Genomic DNA, 20,778 nt, shown 5'->3' with positions numbered 1-20,778 from the left:
TTTGTTTCCCATGGTGGGAGACTCTAGGACAAAAGGGCACAGCCTCAGGATAGAGGGGCATCCATTCAGAACAAAGATATGGATATTTTGTTTAGTCAAAGGGTGATGAAATTGTTGTCAGTTGCAGCTATGGAGGACAGGGCGTTGGGTGTGTTTAAGGCAAAGGTTGATACCTTCGTTATTAGACATGGCATCAATGGTTATGCGGAGAAGGCCGGGAATTGGGGTTGAGGAGGAGAAAAATAAGATTAGCCATGATTTAACAGCGGACCAGACTCAATTGGCTAGAGGGCTTAATTTTGTTCCTGTGCCTTATCGTCTTATGAAAGGGCACAGGCCGCCGTCAGGTAAGTTGTGAAGGTTTTGAGAAAATTTTGCTGGAAGTCATATTGTGATAATATTGGAAGGGATATTAAACTTGCAGATGTTTGAGGAAAGATTAAGGTAATGGGGTGTTCGTAGGGATCCAAATATTCCAGTATTGATTGACGAGTGTAAATTGATTGTACCTGAAAAAAGGAAGGTTTAGTTCCTGGCTGTGTCATTTTCTGCGATTCATAATCAAGATAAATTGAGTGAAGAGATTCAGTAATACCGGGATGAGGTTCTAAGTGAAAACAGCAGGTAAATGGATGATCATTGCAGCTTTCAGTTGCTAAATCACAATGTATGTGTTTTACAAATAGCATTAATAGACCGGCACTGGAATTGAACTCGGTGGCTCAAACTCCTGAAGAAGTGTTGGTGGTAGGATTTCTTGCCACGTGGATGGAAAATAAGCTGCCGTAGAAGCAGTGTATCACTAATATTATCGATAAATGTAAAGGAGCATTAAATATACTTGTGTCTTCGTGGATTTTTCTGGGGTGCTGCATGAAAATATTTATTGACCATTTAGATTTGTGCAATCAAATCTGTTCTTGATAATGGCTGCCTGGTTTATGGATCAGCTTCCTCTTCCATTTTAAAATATCTGGATGTGATAAAGGCACAGACTTTAAACTTGTGTTGTGGTGCAGTGAGATGGCCCGCTGTTTCGGATTGACTGGTTGAAATCGGAAGCACCTTTTCAATTGTGGAGGTTGCAGCTGTCAGATTGAACTTCAGGCGGCGGAGGAATCATCATCCTGATGAAGGTGTGTTGCTGGGCTGTTCGGAACATCACAATAACAGTGTTTTCAATCTTGGGTATCATGCTTGGAATATGGGTTAGTTGGATTATTCAGGCTGCCCCACGGCAGCTTTCTCGGTAAACCCAACTTGTTTATTCCAATGCATTTTCCTGATTTTAGGTTACTGGATTTAATAAAATCTAAGGGTGTTAACTGGGATGCTGATGTGGCTGCTTTTGTGCACGAATTATAGGTGACAATAAGGAAACAACGTACCAAACATTTAGCAGCATTTTCAGCAGAATTAGTTGCTATCATTGTAGGCACACTTGTCCACGTAAGGTTGTAATTTGTTCAGCTTTTTTTTGGTTTTGATGTGCCTTAAAACAAGTCATTCCATCAGTAGGTCAGATTTAATGTCAGAAACTCATCAAACTTTATTTCGCATACGAGGTATTGGTTTCCAGATTGACATTGTCCGGGTCCCTGCACATTGAGTGTTGAGGTGGACGAGCGGTTTGACCGTTCAGCGACAAAAGCTGTTCAATGTTCAGCTGTGGATATCGACCTTTATCGAAGCAAATCAGAAGCTAAGGGTAGCTTATTTGTGTAGATTTGCCTCGATTTTTGGGGCATGTCGGCAAATATGGGCTGTACACTGACTTGGCGTGTACGCAGATTCGTGGGTACATACAGATTTGTGGTGTGCCGACAGATATGGCGGTGCACACAGATTTGGGTGTGCCGCGGATTTAGGGCTGCACATGGATTTTGGAGGTGTCGGTGGATTTCGGGGATTTTTTGACGTATATCAAGGTTGTTTCATTTGTAGATACTTTAATAATAAATACACTTAAAACATTGAACTTTGTTCCTGCTATTTTGTAAGGTGTAGACAGCTATTTTGCGAACTGTTCGAAATGCATCCTACTCTGGAATAATCTGATTGGAATGTAAAAGTTTCTGCGGGCCGGGGAGCGCCCAGCATGGGGGTGCATGAAGACACGGTGAGCAGTAGGGCCCGGAGGAGTCGGTAGAACAGAGGAATCAGGAAACACAGATTCATAATTCACTGAAAGTGGCGTCACCGCTAGAGAGAATCGTACAGAAAGATGTAGGCACATTGGCCTTCATAAATCAAAATATTGAGTACAAGAGATGGGAATATATGTTTAAGTTGTATAAAACGTTTATGAGTCCTAATCTGGAGTATTGTGTGCAGCATTTGTCACCTGCATGCAGGAAAAATATCAATAAAACTGAAAGGATGCCGTGAATATTTACAATATGTTTGCCGGGATTTGAGTTCGGAGTTGTAAGGAATAGTTAAATAGGTTTGGACATTAATCCCTGGAACTTAAGCAAATGATTTGAAATTTCATAGAGGTATGCAAATTATGACTGATATAGACAAGGTAAATGCAGGCAAGATTTTTCCGCTGAGGTTGGGTGAGGCTGGGACTAGAGTTCTCTGTTTAAGAGTGAAAGAAGAAAAGTGCCAGCGGAAGTGGATGATGTGGCTATGATTGCATGGAAGAGGGGTTTGGATACCGACACAGATGGGATGGGTGTTGAGGGCCATTTTCGAGGTGAGGTCATGAAACTTGGGAAAATAACAATTTGGTACGGACTAAATAGCGGAACACGGTCAGATTCATTTTTATAGTGCTCTGTCACGCCAGATAATTTGTAGATGAGGAAACTGGTTGGCTCTGTTGTCTGTGAAGGAAGTAGGATGATTTAAAATGTTTTGGTGGGGTATAGAAGTGTATAGGTGCTGGGCATCCTTGATCAAAATAAGGCGATCAGGGCAGGGATTTTAAAGTTGTCCAGCAGTTCGAGAGCGTGTGAAGTTCATGGAGGGAGATGTGAAGGGACTGAACAAAAGGTGATAAAATGAGTTTGAGGTACACGGACACGTCAGATCGGGCAAGAGCAGGCAGAGACAAAAGTAACAAAACCCATTCACACGCACTTACACACATAGGCAGACAAATATATAGAGACAGAGACCAAAATACATACCAGATATAGAGTAACATACACACATAGATTCCCAAATACACACACACACACACACACACACACACACACACACACACACACACACACACACACACACACACACACACACACACACCTGCAGTATCACATTTGCCTTCCCAGGTCCCCACTTTGCTCTGTGTGCTTTCCATATTCGATAGTTTTGAATATAATGTCTCCCTTATTTTTCTAAACTGAGCAGCACAGGCCCAGAGCCATCAAACTCTCCTCATGGGTTCACTCTTTCATGCGTTCTTCATCCTCCCCAAATGTATTTAGTAGAGACTGTCCGAGCTCTCCGCTCTTCAGAAGTAAGCCTACGATATTGTTGTATTCGTTACAAACAATGCAGTGCTGTATAGTTCCCTGAGCCAGTGTACACACGTCTCTCTGGTGTCCTGAAGGGATTCTTCCACACTAGCCACGTGTTCCCAGTCGTCAAGCCGTCACGACAAAGACCGGGCGCTGTCCTCCAGCTGGTCTCTGACCCAAACACACACAGACACACAACAAGACGGACAGACACATAGGTGAACACATATAAACACACAGAGATGCAAACATTCAGATATACTTTAATAATTAATACATTTTGAACTTTGAACGTTTTAAGATGGGGCAGCTATCTTCTGAACTGTTTGAAATGATTTTTGCTCTGGAATAAACCGATGTGCATGTGGGGATGTCAGCGGGTTTGGAGTGCAAATTGATGTGCGGATGTGCGCAGATTTCAGAGTGTCTCAGTAAATATGGGGGTGCACACTGATTTGAGGATGCATGAACGTTGGGAGGGTGCACAGGGATTTGGGAGTGCACAATGATTTGGGGTTGCACACAAGTTTGGATGTGTCCGCGAGCTTGGGGATGCACACGGATTTGGGGTGTCCGTGGAACTGTGGGTGTGATGAATCTCAAGGTTGTTTCATTCACAGATATTTTAATAACTGATGTATTTTGAACTTTGAACTTGCTATTTGATTTAAGGTGGAAAATCTACTTTGTGAATTGTTTCAGATGATTCTTGTTCTAGGATAATCTAATGTGTATGTGGAGTTGTCAGCAGGTTTGCGGTGCGCAGGGATCTGGGAACGTTGGTGGATTTGGGGGTGTCGGCAGTGTTGGGGGTGTGCATGGATTTCGAGGAGACCACTGAGTTAGGGATTGCAAGCGGGTTTTGGAGTGCCCACAGATCTGCGGATGCTGTGACGAACCCCGTGACGGGAATAAAGAACCAGAAAAGATGGAAAACACTTTGGAGTCTAGGATTGCTATAAACTAATAATATTTATTAATAACTACGCAACACAGTAATATAAATGTGCATAAATCAAACAGGTTAGCAATTATATATATATAAGTACATCAATCAGAAAGTGTGGAAATATATGTATGAAAAACCAAGTTTCTTTATGTCTAGGGGTAAAAAGTTACAGTCTAACGATGATGAGTAAAGTTCAGTTCAGTTCATGGTATTTAGTTCAGTAGCGTGGGGTGGGGGAGGGGAGAGAGAGAGAGAGAGGGAGGGGGGGAGAGTTGAATCTTCAGGTGAGCTGATGCCGTCGATCTTCTCGTCGTCCGCCGAAATCCTTCACAAGTCACCGACTGTGACTGTAACAAAGGGGGGACCGGTTTTCTGTGGTGGAGCTATCACCCCGGCAAGGGTGGACACATAGACAACTCTCCACCAGTCAACCCCTTCTCCTTCACTGGAAGAGCAATTAGGTCGATTCGCCTGATCGATCCTCCAAAACCCACTTTCTCTGCGGGCACAGCAATGCTCATTCAGTGTCCAGATCATGTGTCTGAGATCTATATCATCTGACCTCCTATTTATCTCACCGTGCTGAGCATCACCTGTAATTCAAAGAGTCCCCCCTTCCTTTGTCTGTGAAGAAATGCAAGCAGGCAACAAGTCCTTGAAAGTCACATCAATAATGTGCTGTCGGTCACCATAGCAACTTTCCAGCTGCTCGGTGCTATCTCCAAAGTAGAAATCCAACGTTACCTCCCGTGTCCTAACGTGGCAGTCCAACCGTTAATCTTCTCTCTCTCTCTCTCTTCAAAACAATCATCGGTGATAAATAACTCTCTCTCTCTCTTCAAACAGTTAATAGGGGCACTCCAGGAACCCTACACAGTGCACACACATTTGAGATACGCTCAGATTTGGGAATCCCGGTGGATTTGGAGATGTGCCGAATCTCAACGTTGTTTCATTGATACAGACTTTAATATTAAATGCAACTTGGACCTTGGCCTCGGTTCTTACTATTTTTTGGCGTGGAGGCAGATATTTTGTGAACTGCGCGAAATGATTCTTGCTCTGAGATAATCTAATGTGCATGTGAGTGTGCCGGCAGGTTCGGGGTGCACAAGCATTTTGGGGTGCAGGCAGATTTGAAGAGTGCGCTGATTTAAGGGGGTTTTGGCGAATATGGACGTGCACAGGGAATTGCTGCTGTGTGAAGTAATGGGGATTTGTCAGTGAATATGGAGGTGTCGGTAGATTTGGGGGCACCCATTGAAACGGGGGTGAAGATGGGTTTGGGGAGGTGCACAAGTTTGGGAATGTCAACGGATTTGGGGTTGCACAGACAATTTTGGTAGTTCGTGGATTTGGGGTGTGCACGTATCTCAGGGTTCTCTGGGTGTGGAGGTATGGCGAATCTAAAAGTTCTTTCATTTATAGATGCTTTAGTAATAAATACATCTTAAATTATAAAGGTGGGACTACTTGAAATGATTGCTCCTCTGTGATAGTCTGACGTGCATGTGGGTGGTGGTTAACGTGTGCACGGAATTGGGGTGCACACAGATTTCGCGACGCATACCGATGTGTAGAAGTGCGCTAATTTGAGGGAATATGCGGGTGAATACGCATGTGGACATCTGTTCGGGCATTTAAAGGTGGAAGCCGCTCTTTTGTGAAGTGTTTGAAATGATTCCTGCTCTGGAATAATTTACTGAGTAGGTGTATGCACAGATATGGGTTGTGCACGGACTTGGGAATGTGCGCAGAATTCCGGCTTTGTCGGTGAATTTGGGGGTGCATACCGGTTTGGCGGCGCATGCCGATTTGCAGATGAACGCAGATTAACGGGCATGTCAGCAAATGTGTGAGTACCCTGGGATATAGTGTGTCCGTTTCTTGGGGGTGCACACTGATTTGAGGGCTGAATGCGGGCTTGTCGGCGAGCACAGATCTCTGAGTGAACACTGAGTTACAGATATGTGCAGAGTTGGATGTGCTTGCAGATTCGGAGGTAAACAGTGACTCGGGGAAGCCGGTGGATTTGTAGGTGTGCCCAATCGCAAGATTGTTCTGTTTATATAGACTTTAATAATTAAAACGATATGATATTTGACCTCGATCCTTGTTTTTTTTTAATATATAGCAATTGCCATTTTGTGAACTGTTTGAAATGATATTTCTCTGGGATCATTTAATGTGCATTTGGGAGTCCAGTAGGTTTGGGTTTCTCACGGATATGGGGATGCAGACGGGTTTGAGAATATGCACTGATTTAGGGGTGTTGTAAAGAACATGGGGTGCACAGAGATTTGGTGATGTGCACAGAAGTGGCTGTTAGCCAGCGCATATTGCGGAACAGGCGGATTTGGGGGTGTCAGAAGATGTGGGGCACATTCTGAGTTGGGTGCGCACATGTATTTGCATATGCGTGTGGATCTGGGTGTATGCAGAGCTTTGGCAAAGTCTGCCGATTCGAGGGTGCACACGGATTTTGCAGAATCGGTAGTTTTGGAGCAGGCTGATGAATTTGAGGTGTGCATGTGTTTCAGGGTTCTCAGGGTATGGAGATGTGGCGAATCTCAAGATTGTTCCATTTGTACATACTTTAATAATACATGCAATTTCCATTTTTACCTCTGTTCTTAATTTTCTATGGTTCAGGCAGCCATCTTGTGAACTGTTTGAAATGAGAGTTTCAGAGCATGTGAAGTTTGCGGATAGAGATTGGAAGGGACTGAACCAAGGGGGATAGTCAAAATTCGAGGTATACGGACAAATGTTCAGTCAGGCACGGTCAGGCAGAGACAGTGGGTCTACCCACGAACGGACAGGAAAACACACTGTCACACACGAACACACACAGACAGACAAACCCGCAGACACACGGGCAGAAACAGACAACTATAATTTCTTCACCGTCTGTCTCGCTCTTCTCCGTGTTCTTTGACACATACGGGATGATATGTTAGAACATACTAACCACCCTCACTAGACCACTGAATTTGATGGCCATTCGTTGGAATGAGAAATGGACCTGGACAAGTTCCCAAATATTCTGCCTGTGACTGAGTTACTGAGAGGTCTTTTGGGGTTCTTGGATATGGAAGTGTTTATTTATCATCAGAAACTGACATTTTTTTTGGTCCTTCTCGGTAGAGTCGCAAACACAAACTACATCAAGAGTTTCTACTATTGAGGAGAATGATAACAGTAAGTGATTCAATACAATTTCACAAGTTACAATGACAAAATTTACTTCAATATTCTGTGTCCGACAAATAGTTCCTTTGAAGTACATATTTACAATGGAAGCACATGTATTTGATGAAACAGCTCGGAAGGTTCAGTCAACATTTTTCAGAAAAGCTATCTCCCACAAATGTTCTAAATATTAAATCATTAATTTCATCACAATCTGACACCGCGGGGATTACACCTGTCTGATGTAATCGGATTGTGAATAATTTAAAAACCTTTATTTTTAAATCTGTTGATGTCAGTCCCCGTGGAGCCGCTAAATGGTATTAAAACCCCAGGCAGGTGCTGCCTCAAAATTTCCTTCCGAGAGATCGCCTGGAGCACAGAGGGACAAATCACTGGACAGAGAAATGTCTGCAATGTTGGATAGGTACAAAAGTGTGGAGAAAATATTGTACTTGTTGATTGCCGTCATTGGAGTTCCCGGTGGGTGAGCAGAAGAATTAATATTTTTGCTGTTTCTGTGTGTTAACCGGTGTTAAGCTATTTATGATCATTTGACAAGTTTCTATCTTGATGATCATTAAGAAAAAAATATCCGTCAGAGATATCGATCCAGTCAGTTCAACACTCTGATCTTTTCATATTTAATAACAAGCGGAACTAAACTTCTGTCTCTCCCTTAACTCATGGGATCGACTCTAATGTCGTTATTGCCGTGAATGAGACCTTGTCCTGCGTTGCTCCAGTGCTGTGGACGAGCAGCTCTCCGGGAGGCTGTGACTGGGAGGAATTAAATGGGACTCTCTACAGAGTTGTCCCAATGGTGGGGGCAGGCGGCTCTCCGGGAAGGTGTGATTGGGAGGGTGTTGATGGGAATTTGTCCAGAGTTGTCCCGATGGTGGGGGCAGGTGGCTCTCCGGGAAGGTGTGACTGGGAGGGTGTTGATGGGAATTTGTCCAGAGTTGTCCCAATGGTGGGGGCAGGCGGCTCTCCGGGAAAGTGTGATTGGGAGGGTGTTGATGGGAATTTGTCCAGAGTTGCCCCAGTGGTGGGGGCAGGCGGCTCTCCGGGAAAGTGTGATTGGCAGGTTTTAATGGGAAGTTGTCGTGATTTTTCCCGGCGTTGGGGAGAGGCATCTCTCTGGGAAGGTGTGACTGGGAGGAGTTTACATTGCGAAGTTCACCGTTTCTGAGTTATTGATCAGACAGAACCCAAGGTCCTGTGGTTTTATGTCTTCCTCTGAAGTCTCTCAGTCGGATCCTACTGACTGTTGGTCAATAATCTGGGTCTGATCACCTGCACCAGTGCCCGCGGATCTTTTGCTGTGTATTATCGAATTGAACTGCGCTGTAGATTTAATCCATCAAAGGAACAACTCAGCCTTAGGTTACTAACTTGTTCCTGCTTTCCCTCTGAGACGCGTCGTAAATCGGGGCATCGTTTCGTCCTGACGGAGGGTCTCGGTCCGAAACGACGGCTTGTTGAATGTCAGGGATGCAGCTCTCCGCGAAGGTGTGACTGCACGCGTTTTAATTGGACTTTGTCCAGGTCTGTCCCAGTACTGGGGACAGGCAGCTTTCCAGGAAAAGTTGACTGGGTGGGGTTTACATTGTAAAGTTCTCTGTTTCTGAGTTAGTGTTTAGAGAGAATCCCTGGTCCTGTGTTTCAGGTCTGCCTGTGGAGACTGTCACAGTCGGATCCCACTGCCTGTTGGTCAAAAATTGGGTCAGATCAGCTGAACCAATCTGCCAACGTGTGTTATTGAACTGATCTGTAGAATTAATCCATTAACGGAGCCACTCAGCCTCAGGTTGCTACGTTGTTCCTGTTTTCCCTCTGAGACCCGTCGTAAGTTGACGAGGGTAAAGCGGTGGAAGTTGTCTCTATGCATTTCAGTCAGGTCTTTGACAAGGTTCCACACGGAAGGTTAGTTAGGAAGGTTCAATCGTTAGGTATTAATATTGAAGGAGTAAAATGGATTCAGCAGTGGCTGGATGGGAGACACCAGAGAGTGCTGGTGGATAACTGTTTGTCAGATTGGAGGCCGGTGACTAGTGATGTGTCTCAGGGATCTGTACTGGGTCCAATGCTGTTTGTCATATACATTAATGATCTGGATGATGGGGTGGTAAATTGGATGAGTAAGTATGCAGAAGATACTAAGATAGGTGGAGTTCTGCATAATGAAGTAGGTTTTCAAAGCATGCAGAGAGATTTAGACCAGTTAGAAGAGTGGGCTGAAAGATAGCAGATGGAGTTTAATGCTGGTAAATGTGAGGTGCTACATTTTGGTAGGACTAATCAAAATAGGCATACATGGTAAATGGTAGGGCATTGAAGAATGCAGTAGAACAGAGGTATCTAGGAATAATGCTGCATAGTTTCCTGAAGGTGGAATCTCATGTGGATAGGGCGGTGAAGAAAGCTTCTGGTATGCTGGCCTTTATAAAACAGAGCATTGAGTACAGGAGTTGAAACTGTACAACGCATTGGTCAGGCCAGATTTGGAGAATTGTGTACAGTTCTGGTCACCGAATTATAGGAAAGATGTCAACAAAATTCAGAGAGTACAAATAAGATTTACTTTTATGTTACATGGGTTTCATCACCGAAGTTACAGAGAAAGGTTGGACAAGTTGAGTCTTTATTCTTTGGATCGTGGAAGGTTGAGGGGGGACTGGATAGAGGTATTTAAAATTTTGAGGGAGATAGATAGAGTTGACGTGGATAAGCTTTTTCCATTGAGAATGGGGGAGATTCAAACAAGAGGACATGAGTTCAGAGTTAAAGGCCAAACCTTCAGCGGTAACATGAGGAAAAACTTCTTTACTCAGAGAGTGGCAGCTGTGTGGAACAAGCTTCCAGTAGAAGTGGTTGAGGCAGGTTCGATGTTGTTATTTAAAGTTAAATTGGATAGATATATGGACAGGAAATGAATGGAGGGTTTTGGGTTGAGTGCAGGTCTGTGGGACTAGGTGAGAGTAAGAGTTCGGCATGGACTAGAAGGGCCGGGATGGCCTGTTTCCGTGCTGTAATTGTTATATTGTTATATAAATCCGTGCACTGCTTCGTGCTCAATAAGGATCTCGGCCCGAAAGGACGGTTTGTAAAATTCCACGGATGCAGCTTCACCAGCTGAGTCCCTCCAGTATTTGATGTGCGCTGCTCTTGTATGCATTCGTGGCCGCATCAGATGCTGAGTTTCCATAGGCCTGGCCAATCAGGGGTAAATCAGTGAAACTGGCCCCGTTAACGACTGGAATCGGAATGATCGTTGTTGTTCATACAGCTCGTTTTTATCGCCTAGGATTGCACACGCATGGTCTTATCCCCACACTGAGGAAAGCAGGTCAGAGACAGTGTGACCAGTGTCTGATTTACATTAGCAGCCGTTCATAGACTCCAGCACTCCTGATCTTTAGCTGAAACCCGACATCGTGTTAATTCCCGGAGAATGTGTTTAGTAACGCCCAGTGTCTGTTCTCTCCCTCTCTCACTCCCTCTCGCCCTCCCTCTCTCCCTCCCTCTCTCTCTCCCTCTCTCTGTCTCTCTCTCGCTCTCCCCTCTCTCTTTTTCTGTCTCTCTCTTTTTCTGTCTCTCTCTCTCTGTCTCTCCCTCAATCTCTCTCCCTCTCTCTCTCTCTCTCTTTCTCTCCTTCTCTCTCTCTCCCTCTCTCTCTCTGCCTCTCTCTCTCTCGCTCTCTCACCCCTCTCTCGGTCTCTATCTATCTCTCCCCACTCTCTCTCCCTCCATCTCTCCCCCTCCCTCCCTCCCTCCAGTGAATTTAGCGGCGATTGTGATCCTGTCCCGGGGAAAGTGCGGCCTCTCTGTCTGCACTACTCGCTACCTGGTGGCCATGGCAGGGTCTGACTTACTGGCCGTTGTCACCAATGTAATTTTATATTGAATCAGAACTTTTTACTTCCGGAGGAGTTTTCTGAGCATCACCCCTGTGTGCAGTGTTATCGATGTACTGACGTTCACAGCCACAGACTGTTCTGTCTGGTTCACCGTCACTTTCACCTTTGATCGGTTTGTCACCATTTGCTGCCAGAAGCTGAAAACAAAATATTGCACCGGGAAAACTGCGGCTGTGGTTCTAACAACAACCGGCGTGCTGTTCTGTCTGAAAAACATACCCCGATACTTCACACGGGAACCCTGGGTGATCATCGACAATGTACCGTGGTTCTGTAAACCCGTGAACAATTATCTCACTGACCTGGGGTGGGTAGTATATGACTGGCTCCACACGGTTTTAACTCCGTCCCTCCCTTTCGCTGGGATCCTGCTGCTCAACGCTCTGACAGTCAGGCACATTTTAGTGGCCAGTCGGGTCCGTAAGGGGCTGAAGGGTCAGAGCAAGGGGGAGAACCGCAGTGACCCGGAGATGGAGAGCAGGAGGAGGTCTGTGGTTTTACTCTTCACCCTCTCCGGCAGCTTCATCCTCCTGTGGATGACATACGTTGTAAATGTCATTTATTATCAAGTATCTGGATACGATTTCAATGATTCTGAATGGATCTTTTACTACGTCGGTGTTTTGCTGAAGAATTTTAGCTGCTGCACGAACACATTTATTTACGCGGTGACTCAGTCGAAATTCAGGGAGCAGATAATCAGAGCGGTGAAATATCCGGTCACCTCGGTGCTTCAGTTCATTAATAAAGCCGCGTCCTGAGCACAAGCCGAAAGCGGCCGCAATTTCTCCAGTCCAGACGCCAGCTCCTCACATTCACCGCCTGATCTCCCAGCTGTTTGTTCCCGGGCTGATTGTCCCAACGACGGACAGATCCGAAATATTAGCATAGTGTGTGTGGTCGGGGTGGCCAGGCAAATTCTTGGAGTCTCAGTACATCATTGGACCCGCCAGATGTCAATCAAAGAACAACTCCGGATTGCGAGCCACCGATTGGTCTGTTGATTTGTTCATGAATTTATACTCCCGCCCAGGAGCCTCACAGTCTGTTCACCCAAGACGTCTGATGCTGGTTTGCTGTTCCAATGTCAATCACACCAGTCTCTGCAGTCCCCTTCAATGATTGGCTAACGTGAAAAAAGGCGGTGTTTGGGTAAATAACGGTCGAAACTCCAACTTTAAGGTAAATTTCGCTGCCATCTGGAACGGAGTGTGTTGCAGACAGTTGGGAATTAATACCCTCACTGCCTCTTCTATCTAACGCTCTATTAACCCGTAAAACCCTATAGATTATACTTAATTAAACACAGTACCGTGAATTAAATTAAATTCACTCCCATTGAAAGATTTTAAATGAAAGCTATCAACCCCCAATGTTTATAATCAAGCCTGCATTTCATTTCTTTTTACCCGATATGCTTCTTATCAGAAGACTGATACTTCTTAACTTTCCTAAACAACTTATTTTTCTCCCCAAATGCCTCTGCATACATCTCAGTCCACCATGCTACAACCTTTCTCCTATAAATGCTCTTTTTCACAGCAATCACTTTCAACGCTGTTTGATGAATAATGTGACAGAACGTTTCATTACAAAAACCCACATCATCCTCTCAACATTCAGCCCTGGCAGACGCTCATCACATAAAACATTAAACCACTTTCATTCCTGTTGAATCAAATATTTCTGCTACAGCTGTGACATATATTTCATTCAATTCACAACTCGATTCCACGTCCCTTCCTAAAAATAGCAACATCGCTGCCAACTAACTTATCACACCTAATGACAAAATAATCCTGCACTACAAAGAAGAACTTTTGCTCTGCTTTCACAATAATTTGAGTTTCATCATTACGACTAGATGTCCGAGCAGTACAATTCACCACGTCCGTTATAAAAATCACAAATTTATCCATCAGTGAAGTATCTTTCGGAATTGAACTGTGATGACAACATATACCCTCTGACGTCACAGACTGTTCTATGTCTGGTACCACTTTATAAACATTCAGTTTAACTTTTGCAAGGCCTCTGCATAGGACCCACCCAATAGTACTTTACCCTGTGGAACTGCAGCTGCCTCTGTTTTCAGAAAGCAACGAAAATAGAATTTTCACGTTTCCCTTTCTCCATGACTGACGTTCAGATTAACTAATCATCGTTTAAATTCACATTTGACCGACAGGCACATCAGCCATTGACAGCAGAGGACGGAGGTGGGTCAGAGCTACCTCTGCCACATAATCAGTCCCTCTCTACGTTGTCATAGTGTTGAAACAGAGAGTGGCTGAGGAGCCGAGAACATTAGACTACAATTTCTAGATGGCCACGCCGCCCTTCAGGTTCCTACGACTGAACGCGGTGCCAGCCGCGAGTTGTAGTTCCGGAAAATCGTGCGGCCATTCTGTGCAGTGCCTTACGGGAGTTGTAGTTCTAATTCATAATAGGTGTTCATTGTGTTTTTTTTTCCCCTTTACTTTAGCCTACAATTGCTTCGTGACAGTGAGGCCTTTGGAGGCAGAGGGGAGAATCAGTGTGGCGTCACCGTTAGTTTCGTGATCATTCCAGAGTCACGATCGAGGCCCTTTCTGACCCAAGTCCTCCAGTCCCGGCAAGAAAATTCGTGAATCCTCACTGCACCTTTGTAGGTTAATCACGTCCTTCCCGAGGCGGCTGTCCAAAGTTACACACAGTACTCCAGGTGTGGTCTCACGATCATAGATCAGTACAGCAGGGGTAAAGGCGCCTCTGCTCACTGTGCAGTTCTGAACCAATTGAACTGGTAACTTCGTGCCTTTCTAAACCAATCCCTTCTGCATCAGCAGGTGCGCATCGCTCCATTCTCCACACATTTACACATTCTGCGTCAGGATTAACATCACTGTCTGATGTAAGTTGTTCGTGTTTTTACCGCAGGAATGTGGGGAAAAGATACAAAATTCCACTAAATCACAAAATAAATTCTGCCGAAAAAAAGAATCAAAAGAGGCAGTGTTCCCTCTTTCACATGAAATGCATTGCCTCTGTTTTCATACGTTGCAACCTCAGGGAAAAAACACTGGCTGTCCACTCTGTCTGTGACTCTCATAAAACCATAGAACTCTAGAACACCACAGCATAGAAAACAGGCCATTCGGCCAATCTAGTCTGTACTGAAACATTATTCCGCTAGTCCCAATGACCTGCATCCAGTCCATAACCTTCCAGACCACTCCCATTCATGTACTTATACAATTTATTCATAAAACGTAAGAGTGAGCCCACTTTTACCACGTCAGATGGCAGCTCGTTTCACACTCCCACCACTCTCTGAGTGAAGAAGTTCCCCCCAATATTCCCCCTAAACCTTTCCCCTTTCACCCTAAAGCCATGTCCTCTCGTATTCATCTCTCCTCATCTAAGTGAAAAGAGCTTATTCCCATTTACTCTGTCCATATCCCTCATAATTTTGTAAACCTCTATCAATTCTCCCGTCATTCTTCTAATCTCCAAGGAGAAAAGTCCTATCCTGTTCAATCTTTCTCTGTAACTCAACTCCTGAAGACCCGGCGACATCGTAGTGAATCTTCTCTGCACTCCTTCAGTCTTACCGATGTCCTTCCTGTAGTTAGGTGACCAGAACTGTGCGCAATACTACAAATTTGGCCTCACCAATGTCTTATGCAACTTCCCCATAACATCCCAACGCCTGTACTCAATACTTTGATTTGTGAATGCAAGGATGCCAAAAGCTTTATTTACAACCGTGTCTACCTGTGACGCCACTTTCAGGGAATTATGTATCTGAACTCCCATATCCCTTTGTTCCACCGCAACCTCGGTGCCCTACCATTTACTGTGTATGTCCTACCTTGATTTGTCCTTCCAAAATGCAGCACCTCAACTTGTTTGCATTACATTCCATCTGCCATTTTTGGCACATTTTTCCGGTCCAGATTCCTCTTCCAGCATTGGAAGCCTTCCTCGCTGTCCACAACGTCTCCAATCTTAGTGTCATCAGCAAACTTGCTGATCCAATTTATCACATTATTATCCAGATCACTGATATACACAAGAAACACCAGTGGTCCTAGCACAGATACTTTAGGCACCCCAATAGTCAGAAGCCTCCAGTCTGATAAGCAATCATTCACTATCACTTTCTGTCTTCTCCCACACAGCCGATTTCGAATCCAGTTTACAACCTCTCCAACGATACCTAGTGTCTGAACCTTCTGAACTAACCTCCCATGTGGGACCTTGTCAAAGGCCTTAGTAAAGTCCATGTGAACATCATCCACAGTATTTCCTTTGTCTACTTTCTTGGTAACCTCCTCGAAGAACTCTGCAAGATTCATTAACACGATCTACCACGCACTACCATGCTGACTATCCTTAATCAGCCCTTGGCTGTCCAAATACTTGCATATCCGATCTCTCAGAACACCTTCCAATAGTTTACCTACTACAGATGTCAGGCTCAGCGGCCTGTAATTAACTGGTTTACTTTGGGAGCCTTTTTTAAACAACGGAACGACCTGAGCTGCCCTCCAGTCCTCCGGCACCATATCCGTGGCTAAATATTTCTGCCAGGGCCCCTGCAATTTCTACACTAGTCTCTCTCAAGGTCCGAGGAAATATCGTGTCATATCATATTACCATTAATTTCTGTCAGGCCTCCCTCAGCCTCTGGTGCTCAGGAAAAAATATCCATAAATTGTCCAGTCTTGCCTTATCCAGGCGGCTTCCTGGTAAACCACTTTTACTCACCTTCCAACACCTCCACATTTTCCCTATTATAGAATGCAATACTGCAACTAGAGGTAAACCAGAGATTTATAAATATGCAACATAGGTACCTGACACTGGAACTCTTCACCTCGACTACCGGAGGTAAGCAGACGCTAGGCCGCATTCGCCAACCTATCGCTCCGTGCAGCCACTTTGAGGGAGTTATGAATTTGGATCCCTTGACTCGTATGTAGATGAAAACTGAACAATGTCGTCACATGACGCAAAACCCCAACAATCCTGGTGCATTCCTTTTCAATATTCCAGCACAAAACATGTTAACAAGAATTGTATGCAGCAGTGCAAGTAACTCAACAGGTCAGGCAGCATCGATTGATAGGAATAGAGGTAACGTTTGGGACAAGACATTAACGCTGGCCCTTCGGCTCACCCCATTCATGCCGACATGGTCCCTATCAAAATGGCCCCATCTTCCTGCATTTGTCATTGTACATCTCACTCGCAAGGGCATGGCGGCTCAAGGGCATTTCCCTGCTGTAAGGATTTATGAGAAAACCTTTCCTATTCAAATTGTTTTTTTAATGTGTTTAACTACAGAACAACTAAGTAGCCAGTGTTTCTATTGTTAAAGAACAGTAAGGTGGACATTTCTCCAGAGCCTTGCGGGATATACTGCAGATTATTGAGAGAGGTATATGATGTGATTACTTGGGACTTGACTAGCCACAGGCAAGGTACCGGAAAACGGTTATTTTATTATTTCTATTCAAGCGGAATGGACCAGCTGGCTCTTCCATACTGTGGCGACCTGTTGTCAGGTGTAGTCTGCATCGACCTGCACCCGGACCATGGTATTCAATAAACGTTCGTTCCCTGTAACTACCCAAGATTCTCCTAAATGTTGCAATTGAACCTGCATTCACCACTTCACGGGATCTTATTCCACACTCTCACTACCTTCTGAGTGAAGAATTTCTCTTTCAATGTCCCTTGGAACGTTTCACCTTTCACCCTTAAACTATGACCCCTTGTTCTAGTCCCAGCCAACATGAGGGGGAGCCTCCTCTGTTTGAGTGAGTCTAAAACTATTGGCTCTTTCCCTCTAACTCAGGCTCATAAGTCCTAAGAACATCATTACAAATGTAACCTTTCAAGATTATTGATATCATTTCAGTACATTGGTGACCAGATCTGTACACTGTACTCCTAGGATACAAGATCGAAAACAATTAGAATGAAAATCTGAAAATGCCTTAGGCACCTCAGCTATGAATATGTGCCTAAGACTTTTGCACAGTGCTCTATATAGTGTGTAAGTCTCGGCTCGATCACTGTCATTACCTACTCTTCTTCACGTTAGGGCTGCCATTCTCGTGAATCCACTCTGAAAACTCTCCAATATCAATATATCGTTTCAAAAAAAAAAGTCCAAAACTGCACACAGTACTCCAAGTGTAGTCTCACAACTGCCTTATAGAGCCTCAACATCACATACCTGCTCTTATATTCTATACCTCTGGAAATGAGTGTCAACATTGCATTGGCTTTCTTCACCACTGACTCAACCTGGCGGTTAACTCTTAGAGTAGCCTGTACAAGGACTGAGTGCATGGAATAGATTGCCGACCATAGTGGTGGAGGCGGATATAATAACATGTCACAAAGAGGCGTTGGGAACGGAGCCAAATGCAAAACGCAAACACTGAAGTACGAGGAACAGGATTTTACTAGAGCAGGGACGTGACAGGATGCAGACAAGGAGCAGGGACAAGAAAGCAGGCTAGGGCTTGGACCCTGAGCCGGAGACTGGACAAGGACCCAGAACCTGGGTCTTGCCTCGGACTCGGGCCGCAGAACCAGGCATGGACATGACATGACTGCAGGACTGGAGGCTGGGTCCTTGAGGCTTAAGGCTTGGAGACAGGCTTGGGGTCTTGGTCTTGAGGCTTGAAGACAGGCTAGGGTCTCGGATCTTGAGCTTGGAGATAGGCTGGGGTCTTGGATCGAGCTTGGAGACATGCTGGGGTCTTGGATCGAGCTTGGAGACATGCTGGGGTCTTGGATCTTGAACTTGGAGACAGGCTGGGGTCTCGGACCTAGCTTGAAGAAATGCTGGGGTCTTGGATCGAGCTTGGAGACATGCTGGGGTCTTGGATCGAGCTTGGAGACATGCTGGGGTCTTGGATCTTGAACTTGGAGACAGACTGGTTTCTCGGATCGAGCTTGGAGACATGCTGGGATCTTGGAGACAGGCTGGGGTCTTGGATCTTGAACTTGGAGGCAGGCTGGGGTCTTGGTCTTGAGGTTGGCTGCTGGCTGGGGTTTTGGATCCTGAGCTTAGCTGCCGGCTGGGGACTTGGATCTTGAGTTTGGCTGCCGGCTGTGGTCTTGGATTTGGGGTCTTGGACTTGAGGGCTGCAGGCTGGGGTTTTGGGTCTTGAGCCTGCAGGCTGGGGTCTTGGGTCTTGAGGCTGCAAGACTGGACACGGCTTGGGTGAGGAACTCCTGGGTAGGACGATACGCAAGGACAGGAAAAGGCACATGGACAGAACTCTGATACGACTGGACTAGGCACGGACTGGACGAGGTACTTCAGGAGCACGGAGACTTGGAGTAGAAGAGACAGGAGCTCCGAACACAGTGCCGGGACCCCTGCTTGGGAACAGGACGTAGGGCCGGGACTCACACGCATAACACACAGCCAGGACCCCTCGTTGGGAACAGAACGTAGGGCCGGGACTCACACACATAACACAGAACCGGGACCCCTCCTTGGCAACATGACGTAGGGCCGGGACTCATAACACAAGGTGGCGGCAAACGGCCGGACCCACCTAGCGAAGCGTGGACACAGAGACAGATCCCAACACTAGGTAGCGGCAAACGGCCGGATCTACCTAGCGAAGGCGTGGACACAGAGAAAGAATTTCACACAACGAAAAACAGTTCCTTATTTTGACCTAACAAGGTCTTGCTCCGGCGGTAAGACTTCAGCGATACTGGCGGGGTATATAGGCGGGGTATGCATGCTAGGTGAGCCGGCAGAGAGTCAGGCGAGGTATATAGGCAGAGAGTCAGGCGAGGTATCCAGGCAGAGAGTCGGGCGAGGGGGGCAAAGACAGGGAGGGGAACAGGACAGTCCAGCAGGGAATCCCTGGTTTGCAGAGGTATTTGTGTCTCAACCCCAAAACAAGAAACGTGTGCCCATAACAGAAACTGCGGAAAACCAGAAACCCCGGAACAAGGAACCATGGACCGCAGCGTGAAACCGAACACGGACTTCACGGACCGGACTATGACATAGGATCTTTTAAGAGTCTCCTGGAGAGGTATACGGAGCTTCGAAAAATAGAAAGGCACGAGATTTAATGTTCATAGTAATTCTGGAACTGCTACAGAATGTTGAGGAAGTTGCGTATTTTCGCAATGAAAGGTTTTGTCACGTTATTCAGCAAACTAATGGGAATCACTTCCCGTTACAAACAGAATTAATATGAGAAAGGCTGTACCATGGTGGACTGAGAAGCGCGCAGATGCAATTAGGGAAGCAAAGTGTTTATGAACGTTAAGAAGTATCAGTCTCCGAGTGATCGTATTAAATATAAAATGGCACAGGCCGTGGTGAGGAAAATGGAGAAGATTGTGAAAAGAGTTTACTGGAGGTCATATTGTGATAATATTGGATGGGATATTAAACTAGGGGATGTTTGGGGAATGATTAAGAAAATGGGGAAGACGTAGGGTTCATAATATTGGTGAGGGTAAAAGGATTGTCACTAAAATAGGGTATGTTCAGTTACTGGCTGCGTCATTTGCAGCGAATGATCATCAAGATAATAAAAATGACGAGGTTATACACTATAGGAATAAGGTTCTCAGTGATCAGACTGAGATGTTGGAAATCAGACGTAGCAATGATAGTATTACAGATGAAGCGTTTTATTTCTGTGAACTAAAGAAGGTTATTATTCATGTGGCACTCACAACACGCTGGAGGAAATCAGCACGTCGGGCAGCATCCGTGGAAGAGATCGGTTGACGTTTCGGGCCGGAACCCTTCGCCCGACCGATCTATTCCATGGATGCTGCCCGACCTGCTGAGTTCCTCCAGCGTGTTGTGAGTGTTGATTTAAGCCCAGCATCTGCAGATTATTCTGTGTTTATGATTCATGCAGGTCAAACGTCCCCTTGAAAGAATGATATATGTTATTGTATGATCAGACATGTGACTGACAACTCCCTAGAGATATTATTAACATTTCTGAATCGCATTTGGCGGTTAGGTCACCTTCCTTCCTCGTGGAAAATGGTGGTAGCTACTGAAATCTTAAATCCTGATATATTTGCCTATTGTTTAAAAACTATTTATTGCTAATTGCATCCAATGTACAGCACAGTTGCAATTTCTACCTCTAATCCATGAAGATCCATCATCCGCATGTAGTGACTTACGCACGCCAATGCCTATCTCAGAGGAAATATAATTAATCATGAAATTAAATAATTAAGGGTTACA

General features: G+C 45.2%; 1 pseudogene; it reads left to right on the top strand.

Annotated features, from left to right (window-relative positions):
- Positions 1-8,015: 8,015 nt before the first annotated feature.
- Positions 8,016-12,289, top strand: LOC140185048 (probable G-protein coupled receptor 139; annotated as a pseudogene).
- The last annotated feature ends 8,489 nt before the right edge of the window (positions 12,290-20,778 follow it).

This window comes from Mobula birostris, chromosome 20, assembly GCF_030028105.1.
Source record: "Mobula birostris isolate sMobBir1 chromosome 20, sMobBir1.hap1, whole genome shotgun sequence".
Taxonomy (NCBI): Eukaryota; Metazoa; Chordata; class Chondrichthyes; order Myliobatiformes; family Myliobatidae; genus Mobula; species Mobula birostris.
Note: the sequence above shows the minus strand (reverse complement) of the source record. Positions and strands in the feature narration are given on the sequence as shown.